The following is a 5482-nucleotide window of genomic DNA, read 5'->3' on the forward strand; positions in this document are numbered from 1 at the left end:
TTTTTTTTTTTGAGACGGAGTCTTGCTCTGTCGCCAGCTGGAGTGCAGTGGCGCAATCTCGGCTCACTGCAACCTCCGCCTCCTGGGTTCAAGCGATTCTTCTGCCTCAGCCTCCCAAGTAGCTGGGACTACAGACGCGTGCCACCACACCCAGCTAATTTTTGTATTTTTAGTAGAGACGGGGTTTCATCATGGTGAGAATGGTCTAGATCTCTTGACCTCGTGATCCACCCGCCTCGGCCTCCCAAAGTGCTGGGATTACAGGCGTGAGCCACCGCGCCCGACTCTTGCTCTCTTATTTTGTCTCTTTTTGTGTTGTTTCCACAATTTGACAAGGATCCTTCATCAGTCATTGCTGTAGTACAGAAACTCTCAAGACAAACTACTTTTAACAATTATTCATATACAGATTCCTAAGTTTCTATATGTACACATTCACAAACTGTAAAATAAGACAGGTAGAAAGAGAGAGGAAGAGAGAGAAAAGAAACAGAGTGACAGAGAGAGAGCAACTGAGAGAATTCACCCAAATTATGATCAATGTGTATTATTGACGTATTACTATATCTACTTTGTATCTGATGTGTCCTTTTCAAATTCACTTAAAATCTAAATTTCTGGCTGAGAGATTATATCGTTTGCTGGTGAAACCCTAAGTAGCAAATGCCATTTCAATGGAAATTCCTATTTAATAAAACTAGTTATAAATCCCAGTAGGAGGTGAGCTTATTTCAGTAAATATTTGCTGTAGCACTGGCTAAATACAATGAGAAGACTTAACCACGTTCTTGAATATACAGTCATATGTAGCCTAGCAACAGAGAGACATTCTGAGAAATGCATCATTAGGTGACTTCATCATTGTGCAACCATCATAGGGTGCACTTAGAGAAACCTAGATGGTACAGCCTACTATCCACCTAGGCTATAGGTTATAGCCTTTTGCTGCTAGGTTTTAAACAGGTACAGCAAATTTCTCTACTGAATATCATAGGCAATTATAACACAATGATAAGTATTTATGTATCTAAACATAGCTAAATATAGAAAAGGTACAGTAAAAATACAGTATAAAAGATAAAAAATGGTACATGGTTTATGGCAATTACCGTGAATCAAGCTTGCAGTACTGGAAGTGGCTCCAAGTGAGTCAGTGAGTGATTGGTGAGTAAATGTGAAGGCCTAGGACATTAGTGTACACCACTGTAGACTTTATAAACATTGTACACTTGGGCTACACTAAATTTATTACACAATTTTTTTCTTCAATAATAAACAGCTTACTGTAATATTGTACTTTTAATTTATAAACCTTCTTAACTTTTTGACTTAAAAAAAATTTTTTTTCAACTTTTAACATTTTTTAATTTTTATTTTTAATAGAATATGTAAAGGAAGAATGCAAGGATAGGACACTTCGATGCCTGCCTTTATTCAGGCTAAGTTGCCACCATTTCACCCCCCATGGTCTTTGTGCCATCAGTGCAGAAACTTTTTGACTCTTTTAGAATAATACCTCGTTTAAAATACAAATACATTGTACTGTGGTATAAAAATTTTCTTTCTTTATGTAATTATTCTATAAATGTTTCTCTATTTTTAAAATGTGTATGTGTTTTACTTTTGAAATTTTCTTCTTAAAAAGTAAGACTCAAACACACACATGAGCCTAGTTCTATACAAGATCAGAATCACTCAAATCATTGTCTTTCTCATCTGCATCTTGTCCCACTGGAAGGTCTTCAGGGGTAATAGCAGGCACAGAGCTGTTATCTCCTATGATGACAATGCCTTCTTCTGGAATAGCCCCTGCCTGAAGCTGTTTTACAGTTAACTTTTTAAAAACATAGAAGGAGCATACTTTTAAATAATGGTTACAAGTATAGTAAATATTTAAACCAGTAATAGAGTTGCTTATTATCAACTATTATGTACCATACATAATTGTATGTGATATACTTGTATACCACTGAAAGGACAGTAGCTTTGTTTATGCCAGCATTACCACAAGCACTTGAGTAATGTGTCATGGTAGGGTAGCATGACAGCCACAAAATGTCTAGGTCCTAAAAATTTTTTAGTTCTATTATAATCTTACAGGACCACTGTCTTATGTGGTTGGTTGTTGACTCGTTACAGGATGCATTACCATATTATGTTTACTTCTCTGCTTGGAAAACTCAGATTATTTTAAACATACAACATCGGTTTAAAGCTTGAAATAATATATAACTTTCAGTTAGTATGTTGGTGTAATATAATTTTCATGTTGTTGCAGAAGAGATTTTCTCTTGATTTTAGTTATTTTTCAAATGGCTGTATATTAGTGAAGTTAGGAACATGGGCTTTGGGGTCAGAGTGATCAGAGGTTAAAACTTCCCATATAAACTTTATCAAATTTCTATCTCCTTTCTTTTCTTTTCTTTTATTTCTTCCTTTCTTTCACCATTTAATCTTCAGCAAATTTCTCTTTCTTTCTTTATTTTGACAGAGTCTCACTCTGTTACCCAGGTTGGAGTGCAGTGAACTTGGCTCATTGCAACCTCCACCTCATGGTTTCAAGAGATTCTCATGTCTCAGCCTCCTGAGTAGCTGGGATTATAGGAATGTGCCACCATGCCTGGCTAATTTTTGTAGTTTTAGTAGAGGTAAGGTTTTGCCATGTTGGCCAGGCTTGTTTTGAACTTTTGACTTCAAGTGATCTGCCTGCCTTAGCCTCCCAATGTGCTGGGATTAGAGGCTTGAGCCACAGTGCCCAACCACAAATTCCTGAATCTTACCACACTTCACATTCTTCATGTGTAAAATAATAATAATAACTGTACATAGCATATTGGGTTAAAGGATTACTATTACTTAAGTTAGCATCGTTTGAGCAATCACCATAGGTCATTCATTTTATCCTTGCAAAAGGTTTACTAATTAGGTAGCGTTTTTATCACCTCTATAAGGCAAATTAACAATTGAAGCTTAAAAGAGTCTATAATATTTTGGAAACCATAAAGCTGCTAAGTGTGGACCCGAGATTTAAATCCAGGGAGTCTTCCCCTGGAGATGGTTTTCTCCTACCCACTGTGATAAACTTCATCATGAGATCATGCAAATATGAACAGTGCTGGGAAGTTGGGTAGTGCTAAGCTATATTTTGAAGCCACTTGTTCACCATTTTTACGTATCTAATATTACTAACAAAAAGTCCTCTTTCAATCTTAGGTTTATTCATTCAATAAATATGTATTGAATACTTACTGTGTGCCAAACATCCTTCTTGGTTCAGGTTACAACAGCAAACAGAGCAGAGCTAACTCCTTAACCTATGGTGCTTATACTCTAGTGTATGGGGTGAGATAAAAAATAAGATAAATAATTATAATATATAGCATTTTAGATTATAATAAATTATAAGAAAAATAGCATAGAAAGTTAAAGAAAAGGCAAATGTCAAGGAGTGTACTTTTAAATAAGCTATGAAATGCTTTTAGTCATTGACATAAAACTTGATGAGTCTCAGCTTCTTTTAGAACCTAGGAATAGTGATATTTGCCTTGACAATCTTAAGAAATTATTTGAGAATCAAATAGACATGAGCACACTTTGAGAACTATGAGATTTTTTTAATGTGACATATCAACTATTGAATAAATATTGCATCTGGTATTTAATTTGGAGCAAAACACTTAGAAAAAAGGATGCTAGGAAAGCCAGAAATTAAAGATAAAGCTAGACACAATGGACATAGAGAAAAGTTAGGTAAGAGTGATATTTTGAGTTAGAAGATAATATCCTGCATGGCATGTATACATGTTCAGAAACATTTTATAATTTAACTAGTCATACAATCTAATATATACCCCATGGGTGATGACATTACTGTACCAAATGAAACTTCTGGGTTTCATGACTTTCTGTATTTTATGTTTGCAGTCTTATTAAAGTAACTTAGAAAGTGTTCCCCTAGGAATCAAACCTCTCTCAACTCACATCATGAGTTCTGCAGATAATTTCTTATAGAGATAGTAAGTTTCTTTTTCTCTAAAATTATATGTTTAAGAAAGTAAGACTGAATATTCCCATGGGCAATGTGAAATAAAGATTTAGTCACCCAGAGGAAATTGTGACTCACAACTGGCATTCTTGTATTCATATTGCCAATCTTTACTACCATTGAGTTTGAGCCTCTATTATAGTTGGCAGGTGTGTGGTGGTCGGCTCAGGCAGTACCTGGATGTTAAAGGAGAGGTTAAATATGTGTGGGTATGTGGACAGAGTGCTTTAGATAAGATTGAGGAAGTATGGCATAAATATAGAGCACACAAACCCAGAGAAGCAAGGAAGAAATTAAAGCATCTAGAACTTCATAGAATCAGAAATATTAGTCATAAGAAGATTTGGAACCCAAATTTGCAGCAAGAGTACAATGACTAGCCACTTAAGTCACAACAATCAGGGGTCAGCATATAAAAAGATATGTTAACCAAGGCAATGATACCCAAACCCACAAGTTGCTTATGGATTGCTTGAATAGAAGTTGCTTATATGCTTTCCACTTGGGAAAGAAGAAAGTCCTGTGTAGCTCCAGCTTACAGGGCAGCAACTTACCTGCTGCAAGTTGACATAAAGCTGTCATAGCATCATGTCTTCTTATGATTAATAAACCCTGGCACACCTGCTCATCAGAGCTTCAGCAATCGCTGTTGGATGAAATTAGAAGTGGGAGAATAAAGATTCTTGTGATCTTCTTTCTCCAACTCTGAAAAAAAAATGCGCTTTGACTTTGTAATGTGCCCTCTGTATTTTCCTGCTCTAGTCATTCAACAGTATTGGAACTGCAGCCAGATAACAAATGCGCACTTCTACATAGGTAGGTTAAACTGAGCTAAGGAAGAGAATGTGATCCTTTTAAAGCAGAGACTGCAAAAGATATCTTGATCAGAATTCAATGCTATGTGTAAACTAGACTTTGAACCTGCTCTTCGGATTAGCAGATAATGTCAACCAGATAGCAGTGGAATGCTTCCTGTGTCAAATACTTCACTCTTTTCCCAGTTGTTTCTTCCCCTTTCACTTCTTCCACATATCTTTTCTTAAATATTAGTACTACCAATCATTGAGTTTGAGGCAAACTTGGGCACTATCTTAAATTAATTTTTCAGCATCACATGGCTAATCAAGTAATAAGTTTTGTCAATTCTATCTTTTAATGAACTGTCTGTCTTCGTCTGTCTTCATCTGTTGATTCCCAGTACCAGAAATCTAGTTCAGGTATTCTTTTTTCATCTTTTCCTTGGAAGACTATGCTTGACTCATAAAAGGTCTTCTTTCTAGTATCTTTTATCTCCTAATCCTTTTCCTTTAGTGACATTCTTGAATAGAAAATCAACTATGGGCCGGGCGCGGTGGCTCAAGCCTGTAATCCCAGCACTGTGGGAGGCCGAGGCGGGTGGATCACAAGGTCAAGAGATCGAGACCATCCTGGTCAACA

This window comes from Cebus imitator, unplaced genomic scaffold (assembly GCF_001604975.1).
Source record: "Cebus imitator isolate Cc_AM_T3 unplaced genomic scaffold, Cebus_imitator-1.0 Scaffold171, whole genome shotgun sequence".
Classification (NCBI taxonomy): domain Eukaryota; kingdom Metazoa; phylum Chordata; class Mammalia; order Primates; family Cebidae; genus Cebus; species Cebus imitator.